Raw genomic sequence first — 23,194 nt, 5'->3', positions numbered from 1 at the left:
CCATAGATAATACAATGTGAACATGGGGATTTTTAATAAATTCAGAGCCAGCTGTGCTGTTCCTTTACTGAAGTCTGGTATTATTTCTCTGTGTCAACTCAGAAGCACACAAAGCAGAGCTTCTGTTGTCCCAGAATGAAGATAGGAAGAGACTTCCCTTGGTAGTGTATCAGTTCAGAGCAGTAGCACATTAAAATTCCTAAGTCCATAGGATCTTGGTGCTGTGCCTAAAGTATTCAAGTGTTACTCTGTGACCTGTGACATCCGGCCTCAAAACTTTCACAAATTTAATCTCTCCTTTCAGTCCACAAGATTTAACAAGCTACATCTTACCATCTTTTCATTTTTTTTTTCAAGTTTTATTTGCTCAGCACAGCTTGATTTGTTTTACTGATCCCCCTTGACCAACAGAAGGAATGTTTCAAAATCATACAATGAGAGTATCACATTCTGGTAGATTATTGTTTCAAGTATTTTTTCTCTTCAAGGGAGATATTTGCATTGAAACTTCCTCACCAAGTAAAGAAAGATAGAAAAGCACAGTGATGTTTTTGCGTGGCTGTGATGGCAAGACTTGATGCCCCGTTATATAAGTGTCTGCTTTTGTTTATGCAAGCTTTGTTTCCTTGAGGCATTACTGGCATCATCAACCCGGCTGTCCTGTACTCAGCCTAATCACATGCAATGCACACATAGCATTTTGTGCAAAAAACCACTGATCAGGAAGCAGGAAGCCTCATCAGATGCAGGAGGGGCTGTGGCTGCAAGAAGCGGCCAGGAACACGCACTGCAGCAGAGGGCTGCTGGAAGTCAGTAACTACCACAAACTCTCCACATCTGCGTGCTGAATAAGCAGAGGCATGTGCATGTGTTTGGGTGGTGGGTTCCTCCCTATGTGCCCGTGGCTGCGTGTGGTGTGTGCAATCTCAGCATGGAGCAGCCAGGTGAGTGAAGGACAGCTTGCGACCCGACCCTGCTCAAAATGCCCTTACACAGCAGCGGCGCAGTGCCCGGCAACGCTGCTCAGCACGCGGTGAGCAGGTAAAGGCTTGTTGCTTCCAAGCCACACCCTGGGCAGGATCCTGTGCCCTCCAGATTGGGCCTCAGCTTTCCTACAAAACAGTTTTGTTTTTCAGAAATCATTAGAAGAAAGATACAGTCTCCTCTTGTAACTCAAGCTAGGCAAGGTTTTCCACAGGATCTTTTGCTTGCACACAACATGGAAACATCAGTTACATTGCTAACACAAACTGATCTTATTCTTTCCTGTTTCTTGGTCAACAACCCAGCAAAGATGCTTCTTTGTTTAATTTATAACTTTTTTTTCCCCTAATAAACAGCCATATGATTTTACTAATCATCCTACTAATATTGCAGATCTGTAGGAATTAGCTGTTTAATAGGTTATCTCAGAAGTTTCCAGGAATCTAAACTCCATCAGCTATCCTGTAAGTCCTGGCTGATATAAATGGGCTTACTATTAACCTCCTCTGGTCCCCAGGGATGTTCCCGTCCTCCATTACAGTCCAATAGTTTTAAACTTCCTTAAGTCTTTATCCAAAGCAAATAAACTGGGATGAATTCAAGCCCTACTAACTGATATTTCTCAGACTGAATAGCCTTTCACCTCTACTTCTCTCATTCTTATTCTACTTTCATTTAATCATCCCATCAATAAATTTTACTTTGCAGGGTTAAACAATTACACCAAACTCCTCAGTCCTTTCCATCCCTTCTGTTAAGAGTTGTCCTACTTTCTTCACCTCCCTCCTGTTTTGCTTTTTAAACAGCCTTCTTACCACCGTTCATATCACTGCTCAGCACTCCCTGATTTTGCAGGACACTGAGCACTTTGGTGCACCCCTGGTTTGTATCCTGCCTCAGCAGACCCAGCTACAGCAGGTACCAGCCCATGAGGCACTGCTGAAGATCTCCGACCACTCCAATTGGCAGCAAATTGCCATACCAACAGGTAATCCTCATCCAGAAATTATATTATGAGCAACTAGATTTGCCTAGTTCCTCAAAAATAGCTGCAGCTGCACCTCATTTTTCAGAGCAACAAGGGAGGTGATCTCTTTTTCATTTTCCTTCCATATTTCTCAGATGCTCCCACTTCCATTGCACCATGAGCCTGGGGAGACCTGGACTTGGCCACTACCGTCAGCAAACCTGACTGACAGCCCATCTGCTTGGGTGAGCTAATGAACGCTCCAACTCCCTGTTAGCTACGTGCTGTCTGTTGTCTTCTCTGCACCTGACTGACATAATGTATTGCCCTGATGTTTTATCATCTCATTAATCACCCTTTGCATCCACACCCAGCTACCAGCTTCTCCCCACATTTCTTGTCTGGCCACCAAGCTGTCTTTGCCAAACCTGTGTGGCTCTTCTGAGTTTTCTTTTTCTTTCTTTTTTCTTTTTTTTTTTTTTCAGCTTTTTCCCTTTTCTGGCACATGTTTCATAAGTAACACTTCTGCCCTTTGTTACCCTCAAATTTATCTTTTCATGCCATTTGCCCTATCCAGACACTCTCCTTTCTTTCCAACCTTCCTACTTCCACTGTCTTCTGCCGGGGTGCCCGCACTTTTTCTAAAAAGCCATCTACACCACTTCCTTGTCCTAATCCAGGTACCCACCAGGCATCTCGATGCCACCAGACCAACCCCAAAACCTCAGCACAACTGGAAGCCAGCTCTCACCAGCAGCATGCCGATGTCCAGCCTGCAGAGGAGGCTCTCTCGCTTGCAGCGTGTTGCCTCCATGGTCCAGGGTGGCTGTGACCCCCATCTGCTCTCCGAAACACCCAAACAGATGTCCTGTTTGGAGGCTTTCAGGCCAGCTGCTGGGTGAATCCGTGGGGCGGAGTGGGTTGAAGCCAGCCAGCTGTATTTGCACCAGAGGGCGCTTACAGACTGCTGAGCTGGAGCCCTTCTCTTCTGGGTGCTCTGCAAAAGGCCTTGCACTGCTGCTTGGTTCCTGCAAACAAAAGGAGGAAACAAAAACACCCTGTAAGCACACATCCTTGGCAGGGAATGGGTTCGCATCCCTTCCCCAGTGCAGCACTTGTTCGCAAGGTGAAATTCTGCACCCTGAGCTATGCAGGCCACAATACCTCAGTTATTCTCATGACTTTAGAGGCATTCCCATAATATTTTTGTATTCCCAGACAGATGCATTGAAAATTGTGGAAACCACATGCTTCCCGAGGTATCTGCCTGTGCCACCCGTCAGCACAGGAAGCACACGCCCAATCTGCTCATGGCCTGTGCCCCCGGCCCTCCCCATGCCGGCTGATCTTGTGGTACCACCAGCCAGCTCGTGGGTGCTGTTTTCTATCAGGTCTGACTTTTACATAGCGGAGTGAAAGAGAACATGATTTTGGTACACTCTGGAGGCTCAGCTAAGCCTCTCTAATTATTAATTGCATTATACAACTTTGTTATGTTGAATGGTACAGGGTTCAGGACACTTTTGCCCAGTCCTCTATCTCTTGGAAAATACAAAAACAAGTCCCTGTGGTGTTCAGAGGCAGGGTGCAAAGCAAGGGCAGCTTTGCCAAGCTTTACAGCAAAACACCACAAAAGGGTCTTTAAGCCAGCCAGCACACTTTGCCTCCACTGTCTGTATGTGTTAGATACTGCAGTATCCTCTTAGTAAACAGTCAGCATGGTGAACTTCTCAAAACCTGCCCCAGCCCTCACTCTTTCCCATCTCATCCCCTCTTCCAGCAAATATAAACTACTTCGGTCCTTCTCTCTGGTTGTGGAGAGATTCAGGACCCAATTTTCAGGATGTAAGCACTGCACTGATCATCACAATTAAAAGTTTCTCTACACAAGTGAATATCCTCAAGAATGACACAACATAAAGCGTTATCAGTTGTGACAGCAAGTTGATGCTAGCACGAGAGTAATCCCAGCTGCCCACATCCTGTGCAGAGCTATAGGAACCCTTCTAGGTTTGTACATGCATCTTGTGAAAGCATAGAATAGATATCTGGAGGGAAAATCCAGCTTGAATCCTGCCACAAAAGATCATATTTAATTTAAAAGACTATAATGCAACATAAATAATATACTGCCTTATAAAATAAGTGGCTGAGAATAGAAACGTACTGTTCTTAGAAACATGGTATGTTCTGCAGAAAAACAGCAGAGCAAAAGAAAAAGTGGTCATTCTCCCAATAAAACTTAAATTTACTGAAAACAACAACAACAACAACAAAATTGAAAATAGAAAGAAATAAATCAAAGATTAGGAACTCCAGCCCTGAAAACATGTTGCTTATTTTCCTTAGAGCCAGCTTGCTACTAGTTATAAACATTGGTGTCCTAAAGAGGGATGGGCTCAGCTGATACTCTGACTAGCCTATTGCTAAAGCAAAATTACAAAACAGAGAACAATCATAATTACTGGCAGAATGGGTTTGGAGCTGGGATAGAAAGCTAGAAGAGAAACTGTTTAGGGAATAAACCATGAGTTGCACGCATGTATCGTGGTAGAAGGAAGTTACTCATGGATTTGTCCAAGGGCTGACCTTGGATCTGGTATTGTTCACTTCTTATTGATGGTCTTAGACTAAACCCAAGGATAATGCCAATTAAGTGTCAAGGCAGCAAAAGATACAAAAGAGGAGGGAGAGTATCATGTGAGGAGGAGAAAATGACACTGAGACAGAAAAAAATACCTCTGTCCAGCTGGCAGCATTGCACACCCAGGTACAAACCTATGCTGTGTATTTTGGTTTACCAACAGGCTGATGGAAACCAGGATCTGAATGTGTTAGCCAGTCTCAGCGAAATGACACCAAATAGCATGGCTATGAAAAGAGAAATGCATTTTCTAGGAGCTCTCATGCAAACTATTTCCAGCAGCGACATGTAACCCAGTAGTCACCAGCACCGATGCCACTGAACAAGACGCCTGCCCTACCTCTGGGACGCTGTGGGCACTCTTGGGCATCCAGGCCCCATCAGCCAAGCTGGGTGCTGGTGGATCCCTCCTGAAGAGACGTGTGAAGGAGCTGCGATGGGGATCAGCGAGCGCAAAATGGGTCCTTAGACAGGAGGCTGAATGTGCTCAAAGGCTTCTTTCCCATCTGATCAGAACCAGTTCTCATGGAAACACACAGAACTCTTCTCCACCAGGAATATTTGATTCTGTGCTAAGTTCCATGCTTATATTATTTTCTCCACCAAGCCTTTAACATTTCATCTGACCAGGTTTCTGCTGCTGTGAGGACCCTTGCGGATGGAAAAAATCAAACTTGCAAATCACTTGCAGGTCATGGTATCTTCCAACACATTTACTGTCCAGAGCCAGACCCATCCTTGCACGGGAGCCCAGGAAGGAGCCCACCTGAAGCACGTTATTACGCCGCAGCGAGGGCGTCGAGTCAGCCCACGTTCAGCTGGGCCCTGCTGCTGCTGGAGAAGGAGAAGGTGCCTGGAGGATTACACACACACAGACCTTTGTCACGGTGGCAGAGGCCAGAGAAAACAGCTCCTGCATGCACACCATTTCACACAGTGTGGGTGTTATATTGGGATTACGGGTTTGTTTTCACAGGAAGGGAAATGGCTGGCGTACATGAATGAGCAGGCGAGAGGTTTCTCCTCTTGGCTCCCACATCTCGGTTGGGCTGTATGGGCCTGGTGAGGGGGGCTTGCTAGGGAAGAGGCTCAGGAGGGTGTCTGCATTGCAAGAGTACCGGCAGAAACAGGCTAGGATCAGAGCTGGCTGCAAACGTTTTAGCTTTTTTAAAAAAAACAGCTGTTAAAATGTGTTGTCAAAGCAATGTGTTTGGTTAAAAGAGCTTACAGTGAGCAAAAGGAATTTACACAGCAGCACAAACCCCCCCAAAACCTCTGGGTGGTAATTTCCCCCTGTCAAACTAATTCCCATCTAGCTTGTTCCCCAGCATCATCTTTAATTGCTAGGGCCTCACAGAGGCCTGTGTAAGGGAAGGAAAATAATAATTAGCCTAGCTTTTCTCTCATCTTTGCTGTCAGTCTGCAGGGACTGGCCTTTTAAACATTTATTTGCTTAAATAATGTTGCTCTGGTGGATTGTTAGAAGGAAGAACCCAGAGGGAAGAAGGGTGTTTGCATTGCACAGTGCAGGCGCAGGGGGGAATCACGCTTCTCTTGCTGCCTTCAGGGAGCTGAATTTTGTTGGCATGTGTCAAAGAAAGGCTTCTCTCCTGTTCCACGAAATCATGGGTTTAGGAATATGAGAGGAAACAGAAAAATCCTGGTGTTGCAATTGGGCACGCTGGGAAAAGGGCTGGGGAGAAGACCTGGAACAGAACAAATCAATCAGAAAGGCAGAGCAGAGCAGTGGATGGAGTGCTCTTCAGTCACAGCCGTTCTCCCTCTACACCACCCATCCAGTCCTCATTGAACTGCTCATTGAACAACAAAAAACTGGGGAAAACCTCAATAACTCAGGTATTTTTTGACTTGGTTGTGAGACAGAAAGCACTAGGGAGAGCCAGGACTGCAGCCTGCACAGTAAAGAAGTGCCAGAGGCCGTGGGGAAGCCTGCAGCTCTTTTGCAGGAGCCACCCCTGTGATCATGAACAGTAAAAATCAAACTTCCTCTGAATCCTTTCAATGTGGGGGCATTAAATCATCTCCCTGACCTGTCAGATTGGCAAAGCAGTAGATCTGTAGCACAATACAGCCACCAAGGCTGGAGGGAACCTTAGGAAGTCCCCATCCTTCAGGACTTTGGGAGCGTCTGAGTGGGATCAATGCACACAAATCCATGGGCCCCAATGGGGTGCATCCATGTGTACTAACGGAGTTGGCAGAGGTGATCATTGAACCGCTCTCTATCATCTTTGAAAGGTCCTGGAGAACAGGAGAGGTGCCTGAAGATTGGAGGACAGCCAATGTCACTCTGGTCTTCAAGAAGGGCAAGAAAGAGGATCCGGGTAACTACAGGCCAGTCAATCTCACCTCTGCCCCTAGAAAGGAGTTGGAACAGCTTGTTCTGGATGCCATCTCCAAGCAATTGGAAGAGAAGAATGTTATGAGGAGTAGTCAGCATGGATTCACCAAGGGGAAGTTGTGCTCGACCAACCTTGTTGCCTTCTATGATGGCATCACCAGCTGGGTAGATGGGGGGAGAGCAGTGGATGTCATCTACCTTGGCTTTAGCAAGGCTTTTGATACTGTCTCCCACGACATCCTGCTAGCAAAGCTGAGGAATTGTGGGATAGAGGAGCAGACAGTAAGGTGGGTTGAGAACTGGCTGACTGGCTGAGCTCAGAGAGTGGTGATTGGCAGAGCAGAGTCCAGCTGGAGACCTGTGACTAGCGGTGTTCCCCAGGGGTCAGTGCTGGGTCCAGTCTTTTTCAACATCTTCAACGGCGACCTTGATGAGGGAATAGTGTCCGCCCTCAAAAAGGGGGGTTATACTTCGAGCAAAACAAACCAACAAACAAAAAACACTTTTATTTTGTTTTTCAATAGCCAAGCCTCAAGGCGCCTGCAGCAGTGGGGATAGTGCGTGGGGCTGAGCCCTGCTCATGCTGCTGAAAAGGCATATTGCTGAAAATCCACATGGAGACCGGGGCTGGATCCCGCGTGTAGGTAAGCAAATAACTGAGATCACAACACAGGAAGAAACAGAAGGCAAAATTGCGAATTTTGGAGAACAACAGAGAATTAGAAAATGAACGTTGGCACCAACGCGCATAAAAAAACATGACAGTTCATCGTAGACCTCTCTGGGAAGGAGGCCGTCAGTGAGGATAAAAACTGAACTAAAATCAAGACTTTTGGTAAATGGAAAGAGTGAGGCATCCTGATGAGAGCCTTTAGAAGTTATCTAAAAATAAACAAATAAACCCCTAAAGATCTGAAGATTTCAGCACCATCTGGAGATGCTGGGTAAAGAGAAACAGCTTGCTGCTGTAGGAGGTATTAAAGAACGGGGTTTACATATGTATGTGGAGATGTATATCAGAGTTCTACACATTGGCAGCAGAGATGAAGCCAAGGCTCAGAAGTCGAATCCAATGGGAGATGTCTGAAGCTACCGTTCATTTGGATCAGCTGCAACACACACCTGCGGCAAAACCGGGCTTTGCCTTCTGCCTCCCCTCCACCAGTGCTGGGCAGGTCTTATGGAAGGAAAGGGGAAAGCAAGGGGCATTTATCTCACTGTGACACTATAGGGTGATTTGGGGTGCATGGGGGATTTTTTGATGTAGAAGCAATAACAGACCTGAGCAAAACTGCATGCAGACCCCAGAGCAGCCACCATCTGAGCCAGGCACAGACAATCCAATACAAAACCAGCAGAGCTGAAAAGGTCTTGGGAAGCCCATCAAGATGTGAATACACTGACAGAACAACAACCCTATGAAAAAACAGATGTTTATGCCAGGTTGGGTGCTGAGAGAGGCAACGCTCTGCTGGAGCCCAATGCCCCAGCCCACACACAGCGAGTGCCAGGCCCATGCAGGAGACCATGACCTGTCGCTAACTTTACATCGCTTAATGCACACAGTTTGTCTCAGAGATGAAAAAATAATAACAGAGGGCTTTACCAGTGTGCTGCACTTATTTCAAAGTGGCCTTAATGATGCTGGAGTCTTCAGGAGAAGAACCACATTACATCCCAAAGCGGTGGGAGTGCGTATGAGCCATGAAAGTTCTCCTGCCTCTGTATCTTGGTTCAGCTCCCTAAAATGAGGATTACTTCAAGGTACAGAGAGTTTTAGTTTAGCTATTGCTTCCATGGCAGGTTGAACAAGTGAGGTACAGTTTAATTGCTAGGCATGAGCAATTAAATTAAATTAAATTAAATTAAATTAAATTAAAAAGTTAAGCTCTCATTATCTGAAACTGAACACTAGAAATTAATAGACACTTACAGCCTTAATCTCTGTTCCTCAGATCTCTAGCTGCAAAAGGGAGCAGTATCACCCCTGTCTAATTTCCTCAGCTAATTATATAGGATTACAATGCTTGCAGCTCACTAATGCTTGTGCATTGTTTTGATATTCTGGTGAAACACCCCAAAGGCAAGAGTTCTGTATTCAGCGCTGCTGCGTCCCGACACTGATGGATAATCCATAAAGTGACACGCCGATGGGAAGGATAAGAAGGATGATTGAGTGACTCTCCATTCACCAAGTGGAAAGAAATAGTATTGAAACCTACAATAAAAGACTGTTTTAACACTTATCCACAAGAAGATCAAATTTAGGATGTGCACACGGCCTCAGTTCTGGGATTTCCTAGTGCTGGGCTTTGCAATCCTTAAACTTCCGATCACAGACAAATTCTCTCTTGTGGTGTGAGCACCTTGTGTGGACCTTGTGAGGAGAGGGCAGAGCTCTTACGGCCGTCACAGCTGACTTACAGCTGCCTGTTAATGGCCAGCAGACATGGTGAACCCCAGCCTAGCTCTACCACCCATGGCTTTGTTGGGGCCGAGAATCTCTTTTGATAGCAAAATTATCCATTTTCCTGGTAAGCAGACCCAGCCATGGCAGCACCCCTTCCCCATCAATCCTGTCTTGCTCCCGCCCACCAGCACCAACCAGCTTGTGCCTCAGGAAGCCAGAGAAACCCTGGGCACACGGGCAGGCAGGGGCTGGTGCCAGCATCGCAGTCCGTCTGAGGCTGGGGGCACCCCTGGGTCCCTCTGGCCAAAGCCCTCCCCCAGCAGGGCCATCCAGAGCTGGTGTGAAGCCCCACGTTCAGGGGGCTTTTGAAGATATCCAAAGACAAGAGCCCATGGCCTCTGTGTGCCAGTGTCCAGGCACCTCTGGCTTGGGAATAGCCCAGAGTAAGTACAAGAATAATCCACACAGGTGTTTGAGGTTTTCTCTTGTTGGACCAAGAGTTTTAGGATGTTTTTTCCACACCTTATGTGCATGTTTTTTACACTGATAGCAATTTCCCTTAGGAAGAAGACAGCTGGTGACCATGGCCCTGGGAGCATCAACATGAGATCAAGAGCAACCTGGACAATTTCACCTGGGGATGCATGGGGGCCTCCCCTCCAGGCATGTCCCTACCATGCATTAAAGGCACTTTTGCCTTTGGTGTGGCAATTTCTTTTCAGATATTAACTACAACAACAGAATTTTCCTGTGTTTTCTTCAGTGTGAAGAGCCATTTCATGACCGTGTTAACCTAATGCAGCCCTGAAATACAAAGCATGGCAGCACACTTGGCTAAGATTTCAGGTTGCAAAAAGTAACTAAATCTCCCGTTTCTTTCCACATCTTTCATGCAAATCAAAGACTTTGCTGTGAGAGGTATTGAGGAAGATGCGCACCCTGCAAGGCTCCTGCTGCAAGTGAAGCTGAGAGAGGAAAAGCAGAGAAGTGACATCTGAAACACCAGCATGCTTCTGGGGTTCAACGTGGTCCTTCTCAACAGAATATCAGAGGAATAACAGGATATCAGAGTATATCAGAGATATCAGAGCATATCAGTATGAAGACACATTTTAGTTAGTTAGTTTTTTTTTTTTTTTTTTTTTTTTTCATGAAGAAGGAGAATACCACGTGGGGCAGAATTTGTTTGCTGCCTCCATTATTTTGAAGCCAACCTCCAGGCCCATGGCAGGACAATTTAAACCAGACAGTGCAGTGACTCACCCGACACACACAAATGCTGCAGTGCCATCAGGCTTGGGCATGAGAACCAGAGAAACCTGAAGCTAAAAATACAGCCCAGCACTGCCTCCAGGCCCTCGCTCACGCCTGCCGTGTTGCCAGCATCCTGGCCGAGCCAAACCGAAGGCTCGAAGTGGAAGAGCTGCATTCAGACACACAGTCTATTTTTAAAAGCTAATTCACTTTTCGTAGCTCGCAGTGTAAGTTCATTGATGTATACGGATGTCTCTGAAGATGATACATTTAACCCAGTGTCGTCTGGAAGCTTTATTTAATTCTTAGTGCTTTTATGTGGGGACTTGCTCATGAGTACCAGCAGCTTACTCAGGAGGTCATCCTCCTCCTGCTGCACTTCTGCTGCCGGCAGGACACCAACCTCCACCTGGTCACTGATGGCTTGTTGCACTTTCCCTCTTGCCATCAGGCTTACCTGCAGCCTGGCCTAAAAATCAGAGATGAGGAGGAGCAAGCAAATTCTGCCCTGCACAGATTTTCTTCCTTTTTTGCAATAAACTCTAAATTCTGTCACAGTATCTTTTTCAATCTCTCTCTGAGATCAGCCCTCTGTGAGGTACACCCTCTTTAAGTATTCCTGAATTCCATCACTTATTTGCTTCAATGGCTTTCTCCTCCCTGCATTATCCCTCAGGTCTAGGACCATTTCTGTCACCCCCTGCTCCTTGCAGGGCCCAGGGCGCACACAGGCCGACCACAGGGTGAACACCCTGGGTGTGCAGTGTTTTCCAGCATCCCCATGACCAGCACGCGGCAGACAGCCAGGTCCTGCGTCTGCTGCAGCCACATTGGGGACCTCCTCACAGGGCATCAGCAGGCTGTGCTGGCCTGGAGGAGACCCATCCATAGCCTCATTCCCCCCCCCCCTTATTTTTTCGTGCACAGGGCTCCATCAGCATGCCGGAGAACCAGCACAGTGGGCTGATGGCAGCCCATTATCATACAGGGGTAGAGCAGCCACAAGCGTAGTTACTTCAGTCTATGCTTGAGATAGAAAATTGAGGCTGTACAGACTCGATACATTTTTTCAGATTTCCGGCCCCTGCCATGAAGGCTGCTGAGCCACTTCTCCCACACTCAACAGAAAGAAACCCTACTTTATTTGAGCTTGGTGAGCAAAACACGGAAAAGCCAGAAAACACCTCAAAATACAACACTGGAGAGTCCATTATACCTTCTCCTCCCAAATAATGTCTTTCACCCACTCTTACTTCTTTTCTTCAGAAGACATTTCTTCTGATGTTATTCCAGGACTGATACCAGGCTCCTTTGATGCACTGAAATTCCCCAAAGAGCAACACTCAACTTTTGCAAGCAACCCTTATCTACATGTATATTTTCCTCCTCTCTGCCTCCAAGGAATAGTTTCCTATGATCTTCCAATATTTATTTAGGTCATTTTTGTCTTCATCCCATTTTATCTTTGGAGAAGAAAGCCTGCACATGTTTCTTCAGATGTCACTCTCCCTCCTGTGCAGTCACAGTAAATACACAGCTATGAAGTCTCTCCTCCATGTAAACAGATGTGGAGCAAGCACCCTAGTTATCTTCCAGATTTACCCTTGGGGTAGCAGCTCCCCTTGAAGTCTGTATTAGTTTTAGCGTTCACTGCAATTAGCAGCATTAGGCCAGCACTGAGACAATTTCCAAAGCCTCCACCCAAGTTTCTGGTATTGGGATTTCTTCTCCCAAAGCCTCTGAAGACAAATTCTGCACAAGAACCACAAGCACAACGATTCACGGTATCCACTGGAACTTGAACAACACTTTTTACAGATCTGATTTCTTCTCAGCTGAATTCAGCCCTCTGGATATGAAACCATTTGGGTGCGAGAGCTCCCTGCGTGGGGCAGCATCCCATCGCTTAGACTGCACCAGCCACTACAAGACTGCAACGGAGGAAAACAAGGTTGTGTTTTGCGTAATCACCAGACAGTGAAAGCTATTCCGAGGCTGCCAAGTCAGTGCTATAGAGCTCAATGAATTTCGTATGGTTTCTGCAATTTGTCACGGCACAGGTATCGCTCCCTCACACACACAGCTGGCTTGTTCTTCAGTGGAACAGCCTGCAGCAACACCTGGCTCCGGGAAAGGCTTGCTTGCTGCCTTCCCAGCTCTGAAAGCCGCAGGACCTGCAGGGGAGTGGGCTCAGGCCGACTTTCCCCACGTGGGATGAAGAGGACAAATAAACGTCTTTAGGATTCAGCTCACAGGCATGGGAGATGGGATGCTAAATTCCCGCCCAGTATTTGCTGCTCTTTTGTAGGCACTAATCTGCTGACATGGCAACTGGGTCCACTTGGGTGGATCCTTGAATACGCACAAATTTCCATGGCAGGAGTCTGCGTGGGCAAAACAGCCCCTTCATGCCAAAGGAGCCAGCTGCCAAATCTTTCTTGCTGTAATCTCCTATAAGCTCAGTGAAACCACTTATCTGAAAAGGCAGGAGGAAGCTGGCTCCAGTTCCTTCCATAATTAAAGGGCTGGTGCTCTGGGCACGTACCCTTGTAGTAGGAATATTATTCTCCCACTTCTCAGCTCCCAAGGAACCATGACTTGGGTAGGGTAGCTTGGAGATGTGTAGATCCAAGAACTACTCATCCCTTGCTTGCCATCTAAGAGATCAAGTAGGAAGATGCACAAAACAGCAAGAGAAGTTGCTCAGCTAAATACATCCAGCTCTGCAGGAAAAGAAAACACTGTGACTATTTACAAGAGATAAGTAAGTCTCTGGCTGTCCCCAGGGACACATGCAGGCTCTGCTCATAACCCAGTTTGTGTCAGAATAGGTCCCAAGCATGGCATTGCATCTCTGAAATGTAATTAACTAAACTAAACAAAACAAAACAAAAATAATGAAGATGACAAACTAGAAGGTAACAAGGTCGCATCTGAAACTTTTCTGGTTTCCCGCACAACTGCTCCCACAGCTCAGGAGACACATTTCTCATTGCTAATACCAGCACCAGGCTCTCACGAGCCCTTTTCCCCGCCAGCACTGTTCCCTACAGGGGGCTTTCAGGGTTGGACCAGTCCACCCCCAAAGTATAAAGGCAGCTCACCCTCTGCCAGACCAGTTGGTCCCAGGTGGACGAAGGTACCTATGTAGTGGGACTATGCAACAGCCGCAGCCCCAGTGACATTATACGTTTTGATGTTCACAGCCATGCTAGTGGGAGCAGACCTGCTTTTCTAGCCACTGGTATGAGCCCCTGAACGAGTACTTACTTATCATGTGTTTTAGAAACAGTTTTAAATTTTAGGAATAAATAGACCTATATTCATGTATATATCTGTGTGTGGGTGCGCATAAAAACATGCAGGTAGAGATGAGAGAGAGGGGTTATTTATATCAAAAGCAGACTTTTAATACGCAAAACAAAAGTACATCTGAATATCTCATGTTTCATTAAGGCTGCTCAGTGGCTTGCTGACAGATTTTGCTGTATAAGTTTTTTTTTTCAGCTGGAGAAAAGCATTTATCTAACCAAGTCCTGGACAGAATAAAGGTTGTTCTGTCCTGCTCACAAAATATGACTTTAAAAAATAGTTTTTATTCCTCAAGGTCACGTTTGATACTCTTTTTTTCTTAACCTTCCATTTGTAACTTCTCACAACAATGAGAAAACACTTATTTTTGCTCTCCATTGGAAAGAAAGGCAAACTTTTTGAGTTTAACAAAAGAAGCCCTAGCGCTGTTATAGCCCTGCTCAGCTTCACGTCATGTGCTCTTAACCTGTTCTCATCATTCTGCTTCGCTATTCATGCTCCCTCTTTTTTGTACTTACTCCCCCTCTGAGGGACATTCTTGCACTTTTTACCCAGTTTCTTTAAATTTCTGCCCAGAAGCTTTTCCAAGAGCAGTTTCGGAACCCTGGGTTCCTACCAGCCTCGGAATGGGGCTGAAGAAATCAACTTCCACTTCTGCTCACTCAAAGCAAACCAAACCCTGAAGAAGTTGATGGAGAGAGGATGTTAAGCCTCTGTCTTGAGACAAAACCTGAGAAAAGGCTGCTGGGCATCCTCTTTCACCTGCCCTAGGAGAGTTCAACTAGAAAGAGAAGGAAGGAAAGCACTCTTTTCTCCTAACAGGACTTACATGCTGGTCTTTCAACCTTGCTCTGCTGCCTCAACACTTTTCTTGTGGTTCTTCCTCAATTTTATCTCCTTGCGCTATTTCCTTGCTGAATATCACACACTTCTGTGTGCATCCAAAGGAAAACCCTGAGGCACTATGGATAGCAGTACCTACAAGCACTATCACACCAAGTGACTGACCTCTCCTGGATGATTTTCTCTTCACAGCATGGTATCAGCGTATCTTTGCCAGTGGTGGGGGATGATGTGAGTCCTTGACTCAAGAGTCAAATTCAGCTTTTTAATAAACATGTCGTTTCCATTCCCGTGGCTGCCAGCACACAGGGACATGCTGGCATCACATATACAGGACTGGGAATCGGAATCGGACGGGGCAGCCTGCAGCAAATTACTTGTGTCATAGCTCACATACCTGCAAATAGACTTCAGGTCGCAGCAGAAACACAAGACTTGGCGATGGTCGGCGGAGAGATCACATTAACAAATGCAAACGTGTTTGAGACCTCGTGCTTCCAGTCTCTATTCATAGACCTGCAGGTGCTGGCTTTTCACTGACCTACACTGAATTACTCAGGGCAAAGTTTGAAACCTCATCTGCTTGGGCCACTTTGTGGAGAATGGAGAGCATGTCCCTGGTGTTAGTGCAGATGTAGGTGGTTGCAAATGAACTGAATCAGCCCAGTTCTCAGCAGGGAATGGCCAGCAAACAGAGACATCAACTCAACTGACAGTCAATCTTGCTTTACACAACCTTGTCTTCTTGACTGGTGGCTCACCTTTGGACTCTGTAGTCAGTTTGTGGTCTTCACCTGTATTTACCATTGTGTTTATTAACAGATGCTGATAGGCAATGAACTAATTCAAGCTCCAACACAACTCATCTAGGTGACACACCAGCCTGGAGTGGGAAAGCATCTGTTTTATGAACTATAGCAGATCTAGGTCGTGCTGTCCTGTCCCTCACTCACTCACTGCCATTTCTTGGTCCTGTTGATACAATTCTTTGGGAGAGCATGCTCTCTGGCAGCATGGAGCTTCCTTGTTTAGGTCTGGATCACTTCAAAAACACCAGCTGCACAGAGGGATCAGGATAAGGATCCTGGCTCTTTGTTTGCAACTCCTTAACTGTAAATCCTGGGGAAGACTGGTTGGCAAAGCAAGGCTGGGCTAGGAAAGGCCATGTCTCACTGAGGGCAAAGTGCTCCTTGTCAGGTGTGCCACCACTTGCTTTGCCTGCCAAGACACTACAGGCCAAGCATGAACTTCCAACCTGTATTTTGCAGGGACTTGCATGAATGCTTGCATGGTTACACTTTCTATTGACACACACCTATTGGGGGTGCTCAAACATGGTCTTACCTGTCTGAGCAGAGGAAACGGTAGTCCCAGCTGAAAAGCACTTACAAACACAAAAGACCAAAAGAACATGACAGTACTGGCCAGCAGAAGAGGCTGCTGAGCACTGACAACGTTGCAGGCAGCACTGTGAAAAGGACAATGGCTAGAAAGACCTCTAGGTGTTGCAACATCCCCCCAAAGCCCCACAAAGTTGAGAAGGAAAGATATGTTCAGCATGGAGATAAGGTCATGGCAAAACAGGCCAGGGTGGCCAGGCAGGCTTGCACAACAGCATGAGGTGGGAATCCCGCCATCATAATAGTGAATATGCAGTTTCCAATATCTCTCAATACTCTCCTAATTAAACCTGGCTGCCCCTGCAGTGGATTGCAAGGTTTCACCCCATGTATCCTTTCCTTTGTAAAAGGTTTTCTGTAAGACCAGCAGGTCTGGGAGGTACCACCGGCACATACAGCAGGGTAGTTCAGATCCTGCTGTAAATCCGCAGTGCTGCCTGTCTACCAAGACTAAGTATTTATATGTCAAAATCAACACTCTGTGCATGGATATAATATATATATATATTTAAGGTTAATCTGAGACAAATATAAGAAAAATCTTACAGTATAACGGGTCAGCTCCTATTGACTTCAGAGGGAGCATGAATGCAATAGGCACTTAGCAGGGAACTCAAGATCATCCCAATAGTATTTCAAGCCTATAAAGCACCTTCCCTCTGACTCCAACAGCCTTTACAACCTTCGCTGGTTAATGCAATGTGGTGCATTACGAATTATTTCTGTCTTCATGTTTGGTAATAAAGGAGCCCTAGAGCACTTTGAGCTGCTTATCTCCAGCTGTATAGCTTGTGAGCTGCAAGGTGGTGAGAAGAAGCCCAGGAGAGACGACAATCTCAGCATAAGAGCTCAAACTGGCAAGTAACTTTCTCAGCTCTGGGATGCCATTACTGGATGGAGGAAGAACCAGCAGAAAGGCCCTTGCAGCCATCAGCATGGGAATGGCTCCAAAAGGGGATACTTAACTGATAAAATATGTTTGTTTTCATCGTTGTCTAACTTGGACATGCTAATCCACTTTGTCATCCCTCAGACTTAGACGTGACCATGTAATATGGTCTGACAGGGAAACTCTTAGAAAAACAGGCTAGCAGACCTCTGCTGTCAAGCAGATGGCTTCCAAGTCCCCTTAGGTCTCCATTAATTCATTATTATGCACTTTTGCAATCAGTCCTTTGATCCAAAGAATGGATGACATGAGCTTACACCACGTGAACAGGTTTGGTTCAGTCTAAGGCAGCCATCCTCTGTCAGCTCAAAAATCACACACTGCATACGTGCATACCTTCATGAAGAAATCTAAAAGGGTGGCCATGTGTAGGCAGTAGACACACAGTAGCGTGCATTACAGCACAGACTTCCTTGAGGCAGTGGAACAAACGGCGGCTTTACTCCAAGAAAATAGATAGAAGCCCTGACAGCTTTTCAGGTCAGATATACTCCCTTTTCTTGTACTGGATTACAGAGAAGTCCCCAGATGAAACACAATCAATGACAAAGGTCTGGTCTACCTGCATTCCAGTTAATTCTACCCACGAACAAGATGAGTTTGGCCTGATGAGTTCCCATGGTTATTTCACCACTACTTGACCTGTCAGTCTAGAAAGGTCTGTCTCAAGCTGACATATCCCTCTGCTTCTTTTGGTCTTCATAATGGCCTTCTTCTTGGTTATTTACTGTGCAAGGGACAGAAGAAGCGATACATTCCCAAAGTTGTCCACAAAAGGTAGAGCAACACCCCTTGGATCTGCCCCTCAGATCTTCCTTTTCAATGTGTCACCCATTTGCAAGTGACATCAGTTTGGACCAAATTTAGTCAGCTCTCTTACCCTGAGAAGTTCATGGATGGTGCCAGAAGTTGACATAAAATGTCAATACTGTTATTTAAAAATAAAATTTTAAGAAAAAAAAAAAAAAAGAATGCAAATTTAAGATTTTCATTAGTCCACTTCCCCGTTACATCATGGCAGTAGGGTACAACTGCCACTTGTCCATTTTTTTTCCTCTAGTAGACAATCCAGGGGGAACTCTGAGTGAAAAAAATTAAGTGATATCTTATATCTGGCAGTGATATTTATGTTATGTTAGAGACTGATGCACAAACATGTTTTAGAGAATGCAGCCACCTTTGATTCACCCTTACTTCAGGGTGACTTTGCCTCTACAGTGAAGATGAAGCTTGGAACAGGCCAAAACTATGTTTCAGAAGTGGGAAGACATCCCTACCACACTGTTGTTAGCATGAGTTTGAAGGTGCTTCTATCCACAAGTTGAAAACACAACAGAGAAGTAGGTCAAGTCTAATGAGCCCTGTAAAAGCTTTGTAGCACCACTCAAGGCTTTCACATATGCTACACCAGCTGTGGAGAAACACCTCCATAAAAAGCGTGCATTTTTACTTTGAATTTGTTTTGCTTTGTTTTGTTTTACATAGCATTTGAGTACTTAGTTTGCATGCTGTAAAGTCTGAGCCAAGTATTTGCAAGGGTTCAGTAAAACCACCTGCAAAGAAAGAAATGTCTCAAACAGCTTCTGAATAGGACTTCAGAGATTCCCATTTGTTAAGAATCAAGGAAAAGTAAAACAAACTTACAAAAACCCACTTCCGATATTGAAGTGTAATGTTTCTGTGATTTAATATCTCTTTTTCTGGTGTCAGATAAGAAAGCTCCCCAATGGCATTGAGCATTATCTCATTAACTGTGATGACTGGGGATGTACATGACACCTTACAGGTGATTTTATTTTCAGTTCTTTTGAATGCAGATGTTTGGCAACACAAGGATTTGGGGCCAGGCTAGCTTTGGAGGAAATTTGTGTTCTTCAGCACAGTACTTTACAAATACAGAATATACATTTTGAGAGCCTAGAAAATTTGTAAAGTCAGACTGTGCCCCACTGAGGGTATGCAAGAGATGAAAATCAATTCTGTGAAAATCAAAGGTGGTGATATGTGCATTATTCATCATATGGATTGATATGTCCCAGCGCACACGGCATACAGATGCAAGTGATCATCTACATTTCATTACAACCTCCTTTCAGCTCAGAAAAAACTCACCAAAGCCCATGAGATCACGGCTGGAACCTAAACACTAAAAAGCTTTCAGAAATGATAACGCTTAAAGAATAAACTTTCAAAGAGCAAGTCAGGAGAATGGAAATTAGACAAGGTTTCCTTCTCAACATTGCTTTGATGGGCAGCATTAGCTTGGAACATGCCTCATTTCCGTATCTTTCAAAGCAGAGCTTGTGGAAAAAGCAGGGTTTGTGATCTGAATTCTCGGCAGCTGTTCTGTTCAGCCATGCTCAAACCTCTCGCTTATTCTTTGCAAGTCATCTGTAAACAGTCAGGAAAAGGGCTTTTTGTTCTCACAAAATGTTTGGGAAGTGCCTCCAGAATTGAGCATGTACAAAAATGTATTTATTCTTAAGTTTGCAGAACCTTCCAAACATCATTAATAAACAGCAACCAGGATGACTCCGTGCTTTGAAAACTGTCACTACTGACAATGGCTTTTAGTAGTTACTACTTGCATCCTTACAGGAAGGTACATTTCAAGAAACTAAAAGAGATCTGTAAACTAAGTTGGTTTATTTTGGTCATTTGCATAACTGCTTGATAATACTTCTATAAAATGTGTGATTTAAGGTTCCCTGAGAGTGTAATGCGGAGTTCCTCTGTTTGCAGGAGCATTTCAACAAATTCCTTAACTAATGTTCAGGTCCAACAGGTGCTCTCATCACTGTACCCATGCCTGCTAACATTACTGCTACATCTGATCAGCGGCGTGTCACGTTATAACACACTGATCATCATCATCACCATCACTGGAAGTGATGCTGTGTCCATTTAGAAATCCATGCCTATTTTTTAAATCCAGTCATTTAGGAAATCCTTCTCTACAGATGTTCGTGGTGTATGTCACCAAAGCAATTGTTCGGTGAAACCTGGCTGAAGTTGCCAGTGCTGTTACTGACCCACTGCTTCTGCACCTCATCTGTGCAGAGCAGTTTGAATGTTGCAAATGGGATATGAAAACCCAGAGTTAATGCAGGAAAAAAACGCAGCTCATCTACATTTGTGCCTCCTTAATTCTTCTTTGTGAGCATAGGTACCCTTCTCCCCAGCCTTTAGGGAGTGCTGCTGCACAGTCTGATCTATTCTCATGCAAACAAGAGTGCTCCATGGATGAATAAGCAGAGATGTTTGGGTTTTCCTCCCTTTTTAAAGAATTCAACCCATCTGGAAGCAGAAATGATGTTACTTAGATGATCACACAGGGCAGGAAGAAGGAATAGCAACAGAGGTGTGTGAAAGCTGAAGGAATGCATCCAAACTATTCTACATGTACTTAAAATACTAATTAGCAAGTCAAGATGTAACAAGGACAGCAGTTAAAATTAAACAAATAATCTGGCTGCTAATGCTGCTAGGCTTGCTGTAGTACAAGCAGAGTCTTTGTATTGCACCAGACAAGAAATCTACATTCACATCCATGCTCTCTCCCCATCCCAGTTCTTATATTTTTCTGCAACGTGATCCTGTTGGTTAACTGTTAGAACAAGGGGAAAGATGTATTCTCTCCAAAAAAAGCACAGCTCTATTTAAATAATACATAGCCCTTCTTTTTCCTTTACCAGGGCACAGCAGGCAAAGAAGCAGAAAGAAACTTGAACTATGAAATCCTGGAGCTTTGAGCTGCCTTATCTGTGCCTCATCATTGCCTTTCTGATGTGTTTCCTGGAATTTCAGAAGAAAAGCAAAATAAAAATTTCTGCTAATAACATTTTTTTTTAATTGCTTTTTTCTCTATTAAAGGGAGAAAAAAAGGGGAAGACTCCAAAACTGTAGAAAGTGACTTTTTTCCCAATCGTTTAAACACAATACTGGAACAGTCTTTGCTCACTCAGAGTGTGATGAATCCCATCATGCAAACATCACAGCCTGAACAACAACTTTGCCACGAGTTCACCAAAAAAAAACCAGGCTGGATCAGCCACTTGAACCACCTCAGCCTGTGGTCTCACAAAAGGCTGTCATTCCTCTCTCCTATGGGCTGGCCACATTGTCCTACAAAATTGCACCTACATGGCAAAAAGTCCTGTAAAGATATTCAGAAATTCACTTATCCCCTATTTGTGTTTGAGGTTGGTGGGAGTCCTGTGCATGCTACCCACAGCTGCTGCTGTGCACCTCTAATTTGGAGATACCTTGTCTCAGTCACTGCAGCCAAAATGATTTTAGAGCAGGAGGGATGCTGGTCTGATTCAATGGGGGAAGTTTCCAGCTTTGTGTAAGGGTTTGTTTTTCTTGTTGTTGTTCTTTTATATATACATCTTCAAAAAGAGCTGTCACACCCAATACAGCTTCTCTAATGAGGTCAGGGTAGAGGAAGAAGTGAGCATTGTCAGTGGGTTAGTTGAACCATTTTCTGCACCTAAAATCACCCGTGAGCAGCATATGATGGTCACACCATGTAAAGAATAAACAAAGGCTTGAGCTTGTGTCAGGCACTGACTAGCCACGCTGGGAAACAGAAGATATTTGCCATGTCAACAGATGTTGCAAAGGAACAGACATATTATGCAAGGGGAAAAAATCCTTCTTCCTAAGCCAGAGCCCACCTCAGAGTGCCCCACCATTCTCAGCCAGTGCCCCCCACTGTAGTATGTGGGTCTCATACAGCAAACCCGGACTCCCAGTTTCCTCTGTGCCATGTGAGCAACATTTCCCTTGCAGCATTTTCCGCCTTTTTCTGTAAGAAAAAGGGAGGAAGCCTGCATGTGGGCTTGGGCTGCAGTCCATCTCAGATCAGCTCCAAGATATTGTATGCACCAAGGTGGTGTCCCATGGGGCACAGCCACTGGAATCAGTGAAGATGTAGTTACAAAACCAGTCCCACCCAACCTTGCTGCTGCTGCTCTCTTATGAGAGGCCTTGGAGGAGGCAATTGTTCCCCTTTGGCATATGTCTCTTTCTCCAGTTCCAACTGATCTTACGAATGAGGTCAACAAGGACAGTAGTTAGCTTTACTTCTGAGCAGAGAACCTCTTTTAGCAGTTTTTTGGTTAAGATTTCAAGGATACCCATGGTCCTGGTAGCTTTCCTTCACAGGAGACCAGCTTCCTGGTAGTAAAATTCAGACATTTGGCAGCTTCTGTACTTGTTTCTGGGGTGAATCCCTCCTACCTCCTTCGTTATGGCATCAACGATCGTGTTCTCCAGTTCTCTCTCCTTGGTTTCCCTCTAAATAATGAGCACAGGTATAACATGGTGACCTGCATCACCAGATGCAATAAAACTTCTGAGTGACATCTGAATAATGAACAGTTTGTGATAGCTGGTTCCCTCCTCATCCTCACGAAGGTGAGGAGATGTGCTGGACACGCTACCCCTGTGCCACATGCCATCCCTGGTGCCTGCACAACAGGAGCAAATCTGGAGTCTCTGGAACTGAGTGAACATCTCTGCTTGGCATTTAGGGACGGCACTTTGACAACTGAACTTGCAATAGCCACCCGGTTCCAGGAGATGTTGCTGTGCTTTCAGCTAAAGGCCTGGAAGAGATGCAGAGCACGGGAATTGTGAATAATTAGTGGAAAATTGTGAGTGATCTTGGAGCAAGTAGCATCAGAGAGTGTGTGAGTATGGGAACCTGAGCAACACCCTCCTCATGGCTCTCAGCTGCATGGCAAGGAAGCAGGATTTGACCAGCTTCACAACACCAAAGTCTTTCAAAGAATGACTCTACCGCAAACCAATTGCTCCCCACAAGGCAGCATTATCTGGAGCTCAGCTCTTTCAGCATTCAGTCTGAAATTTAACCCTAAGTCCTAAAATAGCTACATTTTCCCTGTCGGTTTTTGAAAGTGGGAGAGAAACCAAATTCTTCCTCCTCTCTTACTCCAACAGGAAAGCTTCCGACCTCCTCACTCTGACTCAAGTACGTAAATTCCAGTTACCTTGTCACCTCTCAAAAGAGCAAGCACTGCATGGCCTGGTTCCCAGGTCACA

At 45.3% G+C, this 23,194-nt stretch overlaps 1 protein-coding gene and 1 long non-coding RNA gene across 2 annotated transcripts in view; one reads left to right on the top strand and one right to left on the bottom strand.

The window, feature by feature from the left end:
- Window positions 1-15,389, top strand: part of TSEN15 (tRNA splicing endonuclease subunit 15) — a 29,239-nt gene extending 13,850 nt beyond the window's left edge. Inside the window, exons 5-7 of the transcript XR_004752739.1 lie at window positions 74-77; window positions 10,458-10,464; window positions 15,385-15,389. The gene's annotated coding sequence lies outside the window, so the exon portion shown is untranslated. The remainder of the gene's footprint in view (window positions 1-73; window positions 78-10,457; window positions 10,465-15,384) is intronic.
- The window catches only part of LOC118170486, a 71,662-nt gene continuing 51,170 nt past the window's right edge, over window positions 2,703-23,194 (bottom strand). The window contains exon 5 of the long non-coding RNA XR_004752741.1: window positions 2,703-2,979. This is a non-coding gene — a long non-coding RNA (uncharacterized LOC118170486). The remainder of the gene's footprint in view (window positions 2,980-23,194) is intronic.

The sequence above is a fragment of the Oxyura jamaicensis genome, chromosome 8 (assembly GCF_011077185.1).
Source record: "Oxyura jamaicensis isolate SHBP4307 breed ruddy duck chromosome 8, BPBGC_Ojam_1.0, whole genome shotgun sequence".
Taxonomy (NCBI): domain Eukaryota; kingdom Metazoa; phylum Chordata; class Aves; order Anseriformes; family Anatidae; genus Oxyura; species Oxyura jamaicensis.
Note: the sequence above shows the minus strand (reverse complement) of the source record. Positions and strands in the feature narration are given on the sequence as shown.